This window comes from Pseudophryne corroboree, chromosome 3 (genome assembly GCF_028390025.1).
Source record: "Pseudophryne corroboree isolate aPseCor3 chromosome 3, aPseCor3.hap2, whole genome shotgun sequence".
Taxonomy (NCBI): domain Eukaryota; kingdom Metazoa; phylum Chordata; class Amphibia; order Anura; family Myobatrachidae; genus Pseudophryne; species Pseudophryne corroboree.
The window spans coordinates 171,647,652-171,663,109 of record NC_086446.1 but is presented as its reverse complement, the minus strand read 5'-3'; the positions used below and the strand labels follow the sequence as shown (position 1 = coordinate 171,663,109).

The window sequence follows — 15,458 nt, the reverse complement described above, 5'->3', positions numbered from 1 at the left end:
TGTATCAGTAGTTAGAAGTAGAATAGCTCCAACAGAAACCACAAAGCTCATCTACAGCCACACCACACTGGATATGCCCAACCTCATCTGATCTTGGAAACTAAGCAGTGTTGGGCCTGGTTAGTACTTGGATGGGAGACCACCAGGGAATACAAGGTGTTGTAGATATTTTTACAGCCACAACACACTGGATACACCTAATCTCATCTGATCTTGGAAACTAAGCAGTGTTGGGCCTGGTTAGTACTTAGATGAGAGACCACCTGGGATTACAAGGTGCTGTAGGTATTTTTATACTGCCAACACCGTTCTGTTGATGCATTCCATTTTAAAACTTATACATTTATGTACCAGTAGTTAGAAGTAGAAAAGCTCCAACTGAAACCACAAAGCTCATCTACATCCACACCACACTGGATATGCCCAACCTCATCTGATCTTGGAAGCTAAGCAGTGTTGGGCCAGGTTAGTACTTGGATGGGAGACCACCTGGAAATACCAGGTGCTGTAGGTATTTTTATACTGCCAACACCGTTCTGTTGATGCATTCCATTTTAAAATGTGTTCATTTATGTACCAGTAGTTAGAAGTAGAAAAGCTCCAACAGAAACCACAAAGCTCATCTACAGCCACACCACACTGGATATGCCCAACCTCATCTGATCTTGGAAGCTAAGCAGTGTTGGGCCTGGTTAGTACTTGGATGGGAGACCACCTGGAAATACCAGGTGCTGTAGGTATTTTTATACTGCCAACACCGTTCTGTTGATGCATTCCATTTTCAAATTTATTCATTAATGTACCAGTAGTTAGAAGTAGAAAAGTTCTAACAGAAACCGCAAAGATCATCTACAGCCACACCACACTGGATACACCCAAAATCTTCTGATCTTGGAAGCTAAGCAGTGTTGGGCCTGGTTAGTGCTTGGATGGGACACCACCTGGGAATACAAGGTGCAGTCGGTGTTTTTATACTGCCAACACCGTTCTGTTGATGCATTCCATTTTAAAACTTATTCATTTATGTACCAGAAGTTAGAAGTAGAAAAGCTCCAACAGAAACCACAAAGCTCATCTACAGCCACACCACACTGTATCTGCCCAATATCCTCTGATCTTGGAAGCTAAGCAGTGTTGTGCCTTTTTAGTACTTGGTTGGGAGACCACCTGGGAATACAGGGTGCTGCAGGTATTTTTATACTGCCAACACCGTTCTGTTGATGCATTCCATTTTCAAACTTATTCATTTATGTACCAGTAGTAAGAAGTAGAAAAGCTCTAACAGAAACCACAAAGTTCATCTACAGCCACACCACGCTGGATACATCCAATCTCATCTGATCTTGGAAAGAAAGCAGTGTTGATCCTGGTTAGTACTTGGATGGGAGACCACCTGGGAATGCAAGGTGCTGTAGGTATTTTTATACTGCCAACACCGTTCTGTTGATGCATTCCATTTTCAAACTTATTCATTTATGTACCTGTAGTAAGAAGTAGAAAAGCTCTAACAGAAACCACAAAGCTCATCTGCAGCCATGCCACACTGGATACACCCAATCTCATCTGATCTTGGAATCTAAGCAGTGTTGGGCCTGGTTAGTACTTGGATGGGAGACCACCTGGGAGTACAAGGTGCTGTAGGTATTTTTATACTGCCATCACCATTCTGTTGATGCATTCCATTATCAAACTTATTCATTAATGTACCAGTAGTTAGACTATAAAAGCTCTAACAGAAACCACAAAGCTCATCTACAGCCACACCACACTGAATATGCCCAATCTCATCTGGTCTTGGAAGCTAAGCAGTGTTGGGCCTAGTTAGTACTTATATGGAAGAACACCTGGGAATACAAGGTGCTGTAGGTATTTTTATACTGCCAACACCGTTATGTTGATGCATTCCATTTTCAAACGTATTCATTTATGTACCAGTAGCTAGAAGTAGAAAAGTTCTAACAGAAACCAGAAAGCTCATCTACAGCCACACCACACTGAATATGCCCAATCTCATCTGGTCTTGGAAGCTAAGCAGTGTTGGACCTGGGAATACAAGGTGCTGTAGGTATCTTTATACTGCCAACACCGTTCTGCTGATTCATTCCATTCTCAAATGTATTCATTTATGTACCAGTAGTTAGAAGTAGAAAAGTTCTAACTGAAACCACAAAGCTCATTTACAGACACATCACACTGGATACGCCCAATCTCATCTGATCTTGGAAACTAAGCAGTGTTGGGCCTGGTTAGTACTTGGATGGAAGACCACCTGGGATTACAAGGGGCTGTAGATATTTTTATACTGCCAACAACGTTCTATTGATGCATTCCATTTTCAAACTTATTAATTTATGTACCAGTAGTTAGAAGTATAAAAGCTCTAACAGAAACCGCAAAACTCCTCTACAGTCACACCACACTGGATACGCCCAATCTCATCTGATCTTGGAAGCTAAACAGTGTTGGGCCTGGTTAGTCCTTGGATGGGAGACCACGTGGGAATACAAGGTGCTCTAGGTATTTTTATACTGCCAACACCATTCTGTTGATGCATTCCATTTTCAAAATTATTCATTTATGTGCCAGTAGTTAAAAGTAGAAAAGCTCTAACAGAAACCACAAAGCTCATCTATAGCCACACCACACTGAATATGCCCAATCTCATCTGATATTGGAAAGTAAGCAGTGTTGAGCCTTGTTAGGATTTGGATGGGAGACCACCTGGGAATACAAGGTGCTGTGGGTATTTTTATACTGCCAACACCGTTCTGTTGATGTATTCCATTTTCAAAATTATTCATTTATGTACCAGTAGTTAGAAGTAGAAAAGCTCTAATAGATACCACAAAGTTCATCTACAGCCACACTACACTGAATATGCCCAATCTCATCTGGTCTTGGATGCTAAGCAGTGTTTGGCCTGGTTAGTACTTGGATGGGAGACCACCTGGGAATACAAGGTGCTGTAGGTATTTTTATACTCCCAACACCGTTCTGTTGATGCATTCCATTTTCAAACGTATTCATTTATGTACCAGTAGTTAGAAGTAGAAAAGCTCCAACAGAAACCACAAAGCTCATCTACGGCCACACCATACTGTATACACCCAATCTCCTCTGATTTTGGAAGCTAAGCAGAGTTGGGCCTGGTTAGTACTTGGTTGGAAGACCACCTGGGAATACAAGGTGCTGTAGGTATTTTTATACTGCCAACACCGTTCTGTTGATGCATTCAATTTTCAAACTTATTAATTAATGTACCAGTAGTAAGAAGTAGAAAAGCTCTAACAAAAACCACAAAGCTCATCTACAGCCACACCACGCTGGATACAACCAATCTCATCTGATCTTGGAAGGTAAGCAGTGTTGATCCTGGTTAGGACTTGGATGGGAGACCACATGGGAATGCAAGGTGCTGCAGGTATTTTTATACTGCCAACACCGTTCTGTTGATGCATTCCATTTTCAAACTTATTCATTTATGTACCTGTAGTAAGAAGTAGAAAAGCTCTAACAGAAACAACAAAGTATTCTACAGCCGCACCATACTGTATACACCCAATCTCAACTCATCTTGGAAGGTAAGCAGTGTTGAGCCTGGTTAGGACTTGGATGGAAGACCACCTGGGAATACAAGGTGCTGTAGGTATTTTTATACTGCCAACACCATTCTGTTGATGCATTCCATTTTCAAACTTATTCATTTATGTACCAGTAGTTAGAAGTAGAAAAGCTCTAACAGAAAACACAAAGCTCATCTACAGCCACACCAAATTGGATATGCCAAATCTCATCTGATCTTGGAAGCTAAGCAGTGTTGTCCCTGGTTAGGACTTGCATGGGAGACCACCTGGGAATACAAGGTGCTGTAGGTATTTTTATACTGCCAACACCGTTCTTTTGATGCATACCATTTTCAAACTTATTCATTTATGTACAAGTAGTTAGAAGTAGAAAAGTTCTAACAGAAACCACAAAGATCATCTACAGCCACACCACACTGGATACACCCAATATCATCTGATCTTGGAAGCTAAGCAGTGCCGGGCCTGGTTAGTACTTGGATGGGAGACCACCTCTGAATACAAAGTGCAGTCAGTGTTTTTATACTGCCAACACCGTTTTGTTGATGCATTCCATTTTCAAACTTATTCATTTATGTACCAGTAGTTAGAAGTAGAAAAGCTCCAACAGAAACCACAAAGCTCATCTACAGCCACACCACACTGGATACGCCCAATCTCCTCTGATCTTGGAAGCTTCGCAGTGTTGTGCCTGGTTAGTACTTGGTTGGTAGACCACCTGGGAATACAAGGTGCTGTAGGTATTTTTATACTGCCAACACCGTTCTGTTGATGCATTCAATTTTCAAACTTATTTATTTATGTACCAGTAGTAAGAAGTAGAAAAGCTCTAACAGAAACCACAAACATCATCAACAGCCACACCACGCTGGATACATCCAATCTCATCTGATCTTGGAAGGTAAGCAGTGTTAATCCTGGTTAGGAATTGGATGGGAGACCACCTGGGAATGCAAGGTGCTGTAGGTATTTTTATACTGCCAACACCGTTCTGTTGATGCATTCCATTTTCAAACTTATTAATTTATGTACCTGTAGTAAGAAGTAGAAAAGCTCTAACAGAAACCACAAAGTATTCTACAGCCACACCACACTGTATACACCCAATCTCAATTCATCTTGGAAGGTAAGCAGTGTTGAGCCTGGTTAGGACTTGGATGGGATACCACCTGGGAATACAAGATGCTGTAGGTATTTTTATACTGCCAACACCGTTTTGTTGTTGCATTCCATTTTCAAACGTTTTCATTTATGTACCAGTAGTTAGAAGTAGAAAAGCTCTAACATAAAACGCAAAGCTCATCTACAGCCACACCAAACTGGATACGCCCAATCTCATCTGATCTTGGAAGCTAAGCAGTGTTGGCCCTGGTTAGGACTTGGATGGGAGACCACCTGGGAATACAAGGTGCTGTAGGAATTTTTATACTGCCAACACCGTTCTGTTGATGCATTCCATTTTCCAACTTCTTCATTTATGTACCAGTAGTTAGAAATAGAAAAGTTCTAACAGAAACCACAAAACTCGTCTACAGCCACACCACACTGGATATGCTCAATCTAGTCTGGTCTTGGAAGTAACACAGTGTTGGTCCTGGTTAGTACTTGCATGGGAGACCACCTGGGAATACAAGGTGCTGTAGGTATTTTTATACTGCCAACACCATTCTGTTGATGCATTCCATTTTCAAACTTATTCATTTATGTACCAGTAGTTAGAAGTAGAAAAGTTCTAACAGAAACCACAAAGCTCATCTACAGCCACACCACACTGGATATGCTCAATCTCGTCTGGTCTTGGAAGTTGTGCAGTGTTGGGCCTGGTTAGTACTTGCATGAGAGACCACCTGGGAATACAAAGTGCTGTAGGTATTTTTATACTGCCAACACCGTTCTGTTGATGCATTCCTTTTTCAAACTTATTCAATTATGTACCAGTTGTAAGAAGTAGAAAAGCTCTAACAGAAACTACAAAGTTCCTCTACAACCACACCACACTGGATACACCCAATCTCATCTGAGCTTGGAAGGTAAGCAGTGTTGGGCCTGGTTAGGACTTGGATGGCAGACCACCTGGGAATACAAGGTGCTGTAGGTATTTTTATACTGCCAACACCGTTCTGTTGATGCATTCCATTTTCAAACTTACTCAGCGCTGATGAGACAGGCGGCTTTTCAGAGGAGACGGTGCCTAGCAGTCCCAGGATCAGTGCAGCTCTGTGAAATGGCGCCCAAATGCTGACAGGGAGTGAGGGAGAGAGAGATTCAGCTCCAGGGTGGGAACATCTGCTTAAGATTGTGCCTGGGGCTAGGGGAGGGGCTACAGGTCAGCGCCTTATCCCATCTGCTGGACTTCACCACCGTGTACTATGGAGCCTATAATAAACGTATTTTAGTAAATCCGACCTGTGCTCCCAGCCCTGCTGAATATAGTGGGGTCCCTGCACGGCCAGTGTCCACGCCGGTGGTGCGGTTCGTCTTCTGTGACCGCGGCCGGATTGTGATTTCGGCGGGTTCTACCTGGGGGACCCTCTTACATCCTCCCTGAAGTGCGGCCACATGATCCAGGAAAGCAGCAGCGGTGATGTGTGCCTGATGCCCGGAGCGTCTCCGCTGCAAGTACCCGGCAACCAGGGCGCGGGAGTATACAGCGCCGCTGGGGGAGGTGATGGAGCCGCAGCACAGAATGTCAGCATGACATACACAGCATCTAGTGCCTGTGCTGCGGCCCTTGAAGTCTTCTTTCTTATTTAAAAGCTCTTATTAGGGCTGCCTAGTGCAGCCCCACCTGTTAGCTAACTGTTCCTCCGACTAGGACTTCCTTTTACCCTATTTCCTCTGACTAGGACTTACTTTTATCCTATTTCTTCTGATGAAACAACCGGGGCTAATGGTGGAGAAACACGTTAGGTGACGGCATTGGAGTGACCCCTTTTTTGGACTATCTTATACTGCCTATTGTGGGGTAACAACTTTATAACTGCTAGCCTTAACCCACTGCTGTCTGATCCCGGCTTCAAGGGACTGCCTAGCTGTGCTATCTGGTTAGAACCGGGGGGCACAGCAAACACCGGTACGTGGATTGCGGGCAGCGGAGGTCCGGTGGTGTCCCGACGGGACAGCTATTGCGGGCATCGGCTAGAAGCAGGACAAGATGGTTGTCTATATTGTCATCCTCAATATACAGCTATATGCAACAGCGTCACGTGAGGACAGGAGCCGCTCAGCTGTACGGGACATTCTCTAATCACCAACGATCCATTACGTTACCTGACTGGGACGGTATGTAAGCGGTTTTCAGCTGCATGGTGATTCTCACTTCAACATTTAGTTTCACAGAACTGTGTCACAGGTATCTTGCATATTAATCAACTGGCTTTTCGGATGAATTTTGGAGAGCTAATATGCATTCTAGTAAAATACAGGCTGTCCAGCCAGTGCGGACACTTTACAATGATCAATTCAGTGCACAGAATCGAGACGGTGATGTGGGAAGTGCATTCTGAATTGTTACATTAATACCAGTTCAGGAACAGTTACAATCTTTGAGAGACTGCTACATTTTTTGTTTTTTCAATGCACTAGGTATATAACAGATGGTCTTGGTTTTTTAAATTAAGTAGTGATATTTGCTATACTAATATTTATGTGGTCACTCCTAAGGATTATATTTTATTTGGTTTATCCAATATTGGATTATTAATAAAATATTTTATATTTTATGTTTTAATTTTGATCCTTTTGCGCACAGATTGTTTTTTCTATTTGTTCCTGTATTTTTAGGGGTTAGCAACCTCCCCTTTTTCCAAATTGTGCAGCATTATGAAGTTCCCTTAGGGTTGAAGGTTACGGGCACCCTTCTTTCTTTTTCTCTTGATTTTTATCCATTGTTTCTGAGGCAGCCCCTCCCCAATACACTTGAGAACATTAAGTATTATTATATATTTATATTTTATTCATTATATATAATATATTCGGAATAATTATAATGCCTCCATTGAAATGTTTAGCAGAACGGCTTGAAAGAAGACATAATTATTTAAAGGAAGAGTCCAATTATTCGGAACATATTGTGAGCAGTGATAAGATAGATATGTTTTCTTTATTTAATGAATTGGAGGACTTTTTTTATTTCTGAGACACGTCATTGGTGGGATCAAGTTACATTACAAAAGTATCTTGAGAAAGAGATGATCCCAAGGGGCCTCAGAATATTTAAGACCTGTTCCTTTAAAGATGATTCTACATTTACTCAGGAATGGAATGGAGTTTTAGACAATTGTTCAAAAAACCTTATGAAACTTTTGATTAAACACAGAGAACAAAAAGTTCTCAAAATCCAACTTATTCCTAGGTTGGATTGAGGATAGTTATATTATCAATAACACCATTGGCGCGAACCTAGTCCTCTATGACAGGTTCACTGATGACATCTTTATCATTTGGGAGGGTGATATTGGATCATTGGTAGGTTTTAATAATCATCTTAATTTAAATTCATTGGGTTTTAAATTTACAAATAATTATAGTCCCATTAGTCTTAATTTTTTTAGATATTACGATCTCTATTAAAGATTGTAAAATAGAATCCTCCACATATATCAAGGAGGTGGATTGTGGTAACGATTTACACTATAAGAGCAGCCACTATAATCCTTGGAAGAACAACATTCCTCAAGGTCAGTTTCTTCGGTTGCGAAGGAACTGTTCCTCTGAAGAAATGTTCAGCCTACAAGCCAAGGACATGTATGCGTCATTTGTCAAACAAGGATACCCGATCCACCTCCTTGATAAGGCATTAGAATCAACTTCGAGTCACTCTGATCATTAATGTTAAATCCCAATAACAGAACATCTCGAAAAGACAAGAGATCTGAACAATTACCCACATTCATTACACAATATAATTCAGCTGCGGGTCAAATAAAGAAAATTATCTCGAAGAATCTCACTATTTTACAACCAGACCGTTTTCTAGAAGGTGTTATTTCGGATAAGAACCCTGTGGTTTTTAAAAAAGCACAAAATTTGAAACAGAGGCTAGCGCCAAGCATGTTTAAAAGAGAGTCCGTAGTATCTGCTGTGAACACCAATGAACATTTATTCAGATTACCTCCTAAACCAAAGGGTTTTTTTAAATGTGGGAAGGATGGATGTCTGACGTGCTCATATGTTGACCATAAATGTACTATTATTAACTCACATGTAACCAAAGAAAAATTTGAGATCACCTCTTATCTTAACTGCAGATCTAATTATGTAATATATGTAATTCAATGTCACTGTGGGATTCAGTATGTAGGTAGGACAATACGCCCCATACATATGCGTTTTCTCGAACATAGGCGCAATATTATGAAGGGCATGAAAACACATACTCTTTCCAAGCATGTTACTTCATGTCAAAAGGGAAGCCTAAAGGGTCTTGCAATAAGGGCGATTGAACAAGTTAAACCCACTAGTAGGGGGGGGGGTGATAGGTTCAATAGACTTTGTAAGCGTGAAGCTTTTTGGATTTTCCAATTACAAACATTATCTCCACAAGGTCTGAATGATACAGTTGAACTTAACAAAGTTTAATTCTTTGGATTTCTTAATTGACTCCCTAAGTATTTTGAGGTCATTAGGAACCAAAGAATGAATAAACCTTTGGATCTCTCTTTCTAATTATTAGAATTTATAGGATTTACAAAATAGGGGTTTACGGTGTGTGGGTGCTTTTGTATTATAAGTAGTCTTTAGGTACCTATGGTTAGATACATCATTATAGGAATTTAGGTTATGCATGCATGTATATTCATATATGTATATATCCATAGACAAAAAACCTTACGGTTTCACATGTCCCATTTAGGCTTCTTAGACATGATTGAAATTTCAGAAACCAGTTGTAACTCTTCCACTCAAACTCCAAAAAGCAATGAAATTCCGATAATTAAGGCTGACGCCTTAATGGACATGTTCCTTGCGCAATACAGATATGGTATGCCATCACAGCCTGTGGGTAAGTGCAGATTCAGCACTCTCACAGAGTGAGATTGCTGCCACTTACACAATGGGGGTCATTCAGAGTTGATCGCTCGTTGCCGATTTTCACAACAGAGCGATTAAGGCAAAAATGCGCATGCGCTAAGTATTTTAGCACAAAACTTAGTAGATTTACTCACGTCCGAACGAAGACTTTTCATCGTTGAAGTGATCGAAGTGTGATTGACAGGAAGTGGGTGTTTCTGGGCAAAAACTGACCGTTTTCAGGGAGTGTGCGGAAAAACGCAGATGTGTCAGGCAAAAACGCGGGAGTGTCTGGCCGAACGCAGGGAGTGTGTGTGACGTCAAACCAGGAACGAAATGGCCTGAGCTGATCGCAATCTGTGAGTAGGTCTGGAGCTACTCAGAAACTGCTAAGAAATTTCTATTCGCAATTCTGCTAATTTTTCGTTTGCAATTCTGCTATGCTAAGATACACTCCCAGAGGGCGGCGGCTTAGCGTGTGCAATGCTGCTAAAAGCAGCTAGCGAGCGAACAACTCGGAATGACCCCCAATGGTGGAGCTGCTAATTCACAGATTTGTGTGCTCATTGGAATACACACATGCAGTCTATGCAACTGAAGGTCTGAGCAGTTATGTGGTGCTCCCATCCCACAGAGTGCCCACAACCATCCCATTCGGTCACCACAACAATCCCACCTTGTTTCAACATCCTTCTCACTCCATACATCCATCTCATTTAGTATACACATTTCGCTCCCTCAAACATCTTGGTTAATTGCTAAAACTATAATACCCCATCTACGGTCTATGCATCTACACTTACTTCACCTATACACCCCCATGCTGCTCTGTCTTCCTCAATCCCTACTGCTGTGTTCTCCCATCTGTGCTAGTCTGTACTAACTTATCTGCACATCTGTCTTTCCCCACCTGTGCCTTGTCTGTACCACCGTTTCCTTCTCTCTGTGCTGATCAGTGTTTCCCTCTTTAACGTCACTCTGCCTCCTCCAATACATGGCACACTGTCTTCTCTCCCATCTGCACCAGCTTTCTACCCATCCGTGCCAGTGTTTTCAACCCATCTGTTTCGTTGCCCCCATCCGCACCACTCTGTCTCCCTTCCCATATTTGCTGCTTAATCTACCCCCTATCCACACCACTCTTACCCCAATCATGTAGCTGACACCCTGAAGGTAAATATTGTGGGTCACTATTGGGGGGGAGGGTTGCCCTATCCAACCCACCGAAGAATTAGGCCTAGCTGCCTCGCCCCAAGGTAAGGTAAAAAATAAGAATTTACTTACCGATAATTCTATTTCTCGTAGTCCGTAGTGGATGCTGGGGACTCCGTAAGGACCATGGGGAATAGCGGCTCCGCAGGAGACTGGGCACAAAAGTAAAGCTTTAGGACTACCTGGTGTGCACTGGCTCCTCCCCCTATGACCCTCCTCCAAGCCTCAGTTAGGATACTGTGCCCGGACGAGCGTACACAATAAGGAAGGATTTTGAATCCCGGGTAAGACTCATACCAGCCACACCAATCACACCGTATAACTTGTGATCTAAACCCAGTTAACAGCATGATAACAGAGGAGCCTCTAGAAAAGATGGCTCACTACAGCAATAACCCGATTTTTTGGTAACAATAAATATGTACCAGTATTGCAGACAATCCGCACTTGGGATGGGCGCCCAGCATCCACTACGGACTACGAGAAATAGAATTATTGGTAAGTAAATTCTTATTTTCTCTGACGTCCTAGTGGATGCTGGGGACTCCGTAAGGACCATGGGGATTATACCAAAGCTCCCAAACGGGCGGGAGAGTGCGGATGACTCTGCAGCACCAAATGAGAGAACTCCAGGTCCTCCTCAGCCAGGGTATCAAATTTGCAGAATTTTACAAACGTATTTGCTCCTGACCAAGTAGCTGCTCGGCAAAGTTGTAAAGCCGAGACCCCTCGGGCAGCCGCCCAAGATGAGCCCACCTTCCTTGTGGAGTGGGCATTTACAGATTTTTGGCTGTGGCAGGCCTGCCACAGAATGTGCAAGCTGAATTGTACTACAAATCCAGCGAGCAATAGTCTGCTTAGAAGTAGGAGCACCCAGCTTGTTGGGTGCATACAGGATAAACAGCGAGTCAGATTTTCTGACTCCAGCCGTCCTGGAAACATATATTTTCAGGGCCCTGACAACGTCTTGCAACTTGGAGTCCTCCAAGTCCCTAGTAGCCGCAGGCACCACAATAGGTTGGTTCAGGTGAAACGCTGAAACCACCTTAGGGAGAAACTGAGGACGAGTCCTCAATTCCGCCCTATCCGAATGGAAAATCAGATAAGGGCTTTTACAGGATAAAGCCGCCAATTCTGACACGCGCCTGGCCTAGGCCAGGGCCAACAGCATGACCACTTTCCATGTGAGATATTTTAACTCCACAGATTTAAGTGGTTCAAACCAATGTGACTTTTGGAACCCAAAAACTACATTGAGATCCCAAGGTGCCACTGGAGGCACAAAAGGAGGCTGTATATACAGTACCCCTTTTACAAACGTCTGAACTTCAGGGACTGAAGCTAGTTCTTTTTGGAAGAAAATTGACAGGGCCGAAATTTGAACCTTAATGAACCCCAATTTCAGGCCCATAGACACGCCTGTTTGCAGGAAATGTAGGAATCGACCCAGTTGAAATTCCTCCGTCGGGCCTTACTGGCCTCGCCCCACGCAACATATTTTCGCCAAATGCGGTGATAATGTTTTGCGGTTACATCCTTCCTAGCTTTGATCAGGATAGGGATGACTTCATCCGGAATGCCTTTTTCCTTCAGGATCCGGCGTTCAACCGCCATGCCGTCAAACGCAGCCACGGTAAGTCTTGGAACAGACAGGGTCCTTGCTGGAGCAGGTCCCTTCTTAGAGGTAGAGGCCACGGATCCTCCGTGAGCATCTCTTGAAGCTCCGGTTACCAAGTCCTTCTTGGCCAATCCGGAGCCACGAATATAGTGCTTACTCCTCTCCATCTTATAATTCTCAGTACCTTGGGTATGAGAGGCAGAGGATGGAACACATACACTGACCGGTACACCCACGGTGTTACCAGAGCGTCTACAGCTATTGCCTGAGGGTCCCTTGACCTGGCGCAATACCTGTCGAGTTTTTCCCAACGGTTTATAATCATGTGGAAGACTTCTGGGTGAAGTCCCCACTCTCCCGGGTGGAGGTCGTGTCTGCTGAGGAAGTCTGCTTCCCAGTTGTCCACTCCCGGAATGAATACTGCTGACAGTGCTATCACATGATTTTCCGCCCAGCGAAGAATCCTTGCAGCTTCTGCCATTGCCCTCCTGCTTCTTGTGCCACCCTGTCTGTTTACGTGGGTGACTGCCGTGATGTTGTCCGACTGGATCAACACCGGCTGACCTTGAAGCAGAGGTCTTGCTAAGCTTAGAGCATTGTAAATGGCCCTTAGCTTCAGGATATTTATGTGAAGTGATGTCTCCAGGCTTGACCATAAGCCCTGGAAATTCCTTCCCTGTGTGACTGCTCCCCAGCCTCGCAGGCTGGCATCCGTGGTCACCAGGACCCAGTCCTGAATGCCGAATCTGCGGCCCTCTAGAAGATGAGGACTCTGCAACCACCACAGGAGGGACACCCTTGTCCTTGGTGACAGGGTTATCCGCTGATGCATCTGAAGATGCGACCCGGACCATTTGTCCAGCAGGTCCCACTGGAAAGTTCTTGCGTGGAATCTGCCGAATGGGATTGCTTCGTAGGAAGCCACCATTTTCCCCAGAACCCTTGTGCATTGATGCACTGAGACTTGGCTCAGTTTTAGGAGGTTCCTGACTAGCTCGGATAACTCCCTGGCTTTCTCCTCCGGGAGAAACACCTTTTTCTGGACTGTGTCCAGGATCATCCCTATGAACAGAAGACGAGTCGTCGGAACCAGCTGCGATTTTGGAATATTGAGAATCCAACCGTGCTGCCGCAACACTACCTGAGATAGTGCTACACCGACCTCCAACTGTTCTCTGGATCTTAACCTTATCAGGAGATCGTCCAAGTAAGGGATAACTAAAACTCCCTTCCTTCGAAGGAGTATCATCATTTCGGCCATTACCTTGGTAAAGACCCGGGGTGCCGTGGACCATCCAAACGGCAGCGTCTGAAACTGATAGTGACAGTTCTGTACCACAAACCTGAGGTACCCTTGGTGAGAAGGGTAAATTGGGACATGAAGGTAAGCATCCTTGATGTCCAGAGACATCATGTAGTCCCCTTCTTCCAGGTTCGCAATCACTGCTCTGAGTGACTCCATCTTGAATTTGAACTTCTGTATGTAAGTGTTCAAAGATTTTAGATTTAAAATCGGTCTTACCGAGCCGTCCGGCTTCGGTACCACAACAGTGTGGAATAATACCCCTTTCCCTGTTGCAGGAGGGGTACCTTGATTATCACCTGCTGGGAATACAGCTTGTGAATAGCTTCCAAAACTGCCTCCCTGTCGGAGGGAGACGTCGGTAAAGCCGACTTTAGGAAACGGCCAGGGGGAGACGTCTCGAATTCCAATTTGTACCCTTGAGATACCACCTGAAGGATCCAGGGGTCTACTTGCGAGTGAGCCCACTGCGCGCTGAAATTCTTGAGATGGGCCCCCACCGTGCCTGAGTCCGCTTGTAAAGCCCCAGCGTCATGCTGAGGGCTTGGCAGAGGCGGGAGAGGGCTTCTGTTCCTGGGAACTGGCTGATTTCTGCAGCCTTTTTCCTCTTCCTCTGTCACGGGGCAGAAATGAGGAACCTTTTGCCCGCCTGCCCTTATGGGGCCGAAAGGACTGCGCCTGATAATACGCGTCTTCTTATGTTGAGAGGCGACCTGGGGTAAAAACGTGGATTTCCCAGCTGTTGCCGTGGCCACCAGGTCTGAAAGACCGACCCCAAATAACTCCTCCCCTTTATAAGGCAATACTTCCATATGCCGTTTGGAATCCGCATCACCTGACCACTGTCGTGTCCATAACCCTCTTCTGGCAGAAATGGACAACGCACTTACTCTTGATGCCAGTCGGCAAATATTCCGCTGTGCATCACGCATATATAGAAATGCATCTTTTAAATGCTCTATAGGCAATAATATACTGTCCCTATCTAGGTGTCACAACTGAGGGCCTGAGCTGACGGAAGGCAGCCTCAGTTGTAGGGGCTGAGATGTACCGGAACCTGGGAGGTTGTATCAGACCCCTGGACATGTAAGTAACATGAAGAGAAACCGCCCGAAGGCGTGACCACAACAACTTAAGTAAAAGTCAATGATATTTATTTATGACAAACTCCATGCATCACAGTAGCAGTAAAAAGTAACATAAAAATCAGCAGAGAAATAATAATACAGTTCCTGGGTACTACAGGGTGGCAGGGGCCACAGGGCTCTGGTGGTATGAGACAGTTCTTATTATCTGCAAGTTGGAAAGTCCTTACCAGGCTCAACTGTAGCAATGAGGAAAGCCCAGGGTCGTACCAGCTGGTGTTCCAGGGAAAGCTGGACTGCTGTAGATAAAATGCTGCTGTGGGTACTGGTTAGAACCAGACAGGTGTTGGCACGGAGTGGATACTGGCTGGAACCAGTTAAATAATAAATAAAGCTTGAGAGCGATGCAATGCAGATGAAATGTAGAATTTGAGAGCGGAGAAATAATAATACCGGTGGAGAGTGGTGAACTGCAGAAAGGACACCGGCCCTTTAAGAGAAGCTGTACACTGCTGGAAGCTGAGCTGGAAGCAGGTGATGTTGTAGCTGGAAACAGGTGAGTCCAGAATAGATCGGAGAGTCAGGCTACACCGCAGATGGAATGCTGGTGCGGGTCTCTATAGCAGAAGTCTGGAGACAGGAGC

The 15,458-nt window shown here is 44.2% G+C and overlaps 2 non-coding genes and 19 pseudogenes across 2 annotated transcripts; all 21 read left to right on the top strand.

The window, feature by feature from the left end:
• The first annotated feature begins 49 nt into the window (after positions 1 to 49).
• LOC134888344 (5S ribosomal RNA) lies at positions 50 to 168 on the top strand (annotated as a pseudogene).
• A 1-nt stretch (position 169) lies between these two features.
• Positions 170 to 288, top strand: LOC134897803 (5S ribosomal RNA; annotated as a pseudogene).
• A 107-nt stretch (positions 289 to 395) lies between these two features.
• LOC134887050 (5S ribosomal RNA) lies at positions 396 to 514 on the top strand (annotated as a pseudogene).
• Positions 515 to 621: 107 nt separating this feature from the next.
• On the top strand, positions 622 to 740 carry LOC135066860 (5S ribosomal RNA). The gene has a single exon (XR_010253097.1). It is a non-coding gene; the product is annotated as a 5S ribosomal RNA (ribosomal RNA).
• Positions 741 to 847: 107 nt separating this feature from the next.
• Positions 848 to 966, top strand: LOC134897716 (5S ribosomal RNA; annotated as a pseudogene).
• A 107-nt stretch (positions 967 to 1,073) lies between these two features.
• Positions 1,074 to 1,192, top strand: LOC134897818 (5S ribosomal RNA; annotated as a pseudogene).
• Positions 1,193 to 1,299: 107 nt separating this feature from the next.
• LOC134896788 (5S ribosomal RNA) lies at positions 1,300 to 1,418 on the top strand (annotated as a pseudogene).
• A 107-nt stretch (positions 1,419 to 1,525) lies between these two features.
• On the top strand, positions 1,526 to 1,644 carry LOC134884695 (5S ribosomal RNA). The gene has a single exon (XR_010168832.1). It is a non-coding gene; the product is annotated as a 5S ribosomal RNA (ribosomal RNA).
• Positions 1,645 to 1,750: 106 nt separating this feature from the next.
• On the top strand, positions 1,751 to 1,869 carry LOC134895338 (5S ribosomal RNA; annotated as a pseudogene).
• Positions 1,870 to 2,175: 306 nt separating this feature from the next.
• On the top strand, positions 2,176 to 2,294 carry LOC134897206 (5S ribosomal RNA; annotated as a pseudogene).
• Positions 2,295 to 2,401: 107 nt separating this feature from the next.
• Positions 2,402 to 2,520, top strand: LOC134895096 (5S ribosomal RNA; annotated as a pseudogene).
• Positions 2,521 to 2,627: 107 nt separating this feature from the next.
• On the top strand, positions 2,628 to 2,746 carry LOC134897116 (5S ribosomal RNA; annotated as a pseudogene).
• A 107-nt stretch (positions 2,747 to 2,853) lies between these two features.
• Positions 2,854 to 2,972, top strand: LOC134892792 (5S ribosomal RNA; annotated as a pseudogene).
• A 107-nt stretch (positions 2,973 to 3,079) lies between these two features.
• LOC134894383 (5S ribosomal RNA) lies at positions 3,080 to 3,198 on the top strand (annotated as a pseudogene).
• Positions 3,199 to 3,305: 107 nt separating this feature from the next.
• Positions 3,306 to 3,424, top strand: LOC134898053 (5S ribosomal RNA; annotated as a pseudogene).
• A 558-nt stretch (positions 3,425 to 3,982) lies between these two features.
• On the top strand, positions 3,983 to 4,101 carry LOC134898131 (5S ribosomal RNA; annotated as a pseudogene).
• Positions 4,102 to 4,208: 107 nt separating this feature from the next.
• On the top strand, positions 4,209 to 4,327 carry LOC134897231 (5S ribosomal RNA; annotated as a pseudogene).
• Positions 4,328 to 4,885: 558 nt separating this feature from the next.
• On the top strand, positions 4,886 to 5,004 carry LOC134895421 (5S ribosomal RNA; annotated as a pseudogene).
• Positions 5,005 to 5,111: 107 nt separating this feature from the next.
• Positions 5,112 to 5,230, top strand: LOC134898233 (5S ribosomal RNA; annotated as a pseudogene).
• A 107-nt stretch (positions 5,231 to 5,337) lies between these two features.
• LOC134898288 (5S ribosomal RNA) lies at positions 5,338 to 5,456 on the top strand (annotated as a pseudogene).
• Positions 5,457 to 5,563: 107 nt separating this feature from the next.
• On the top strand, positions 5,564 to 5,682 carry LOC134895995 (5S ribosomal RNA; annotated as a pseudogene).
• The last annotated feature ends 9,776 nt before the right edge of the window (positions 5,683 to 15,458 follow it).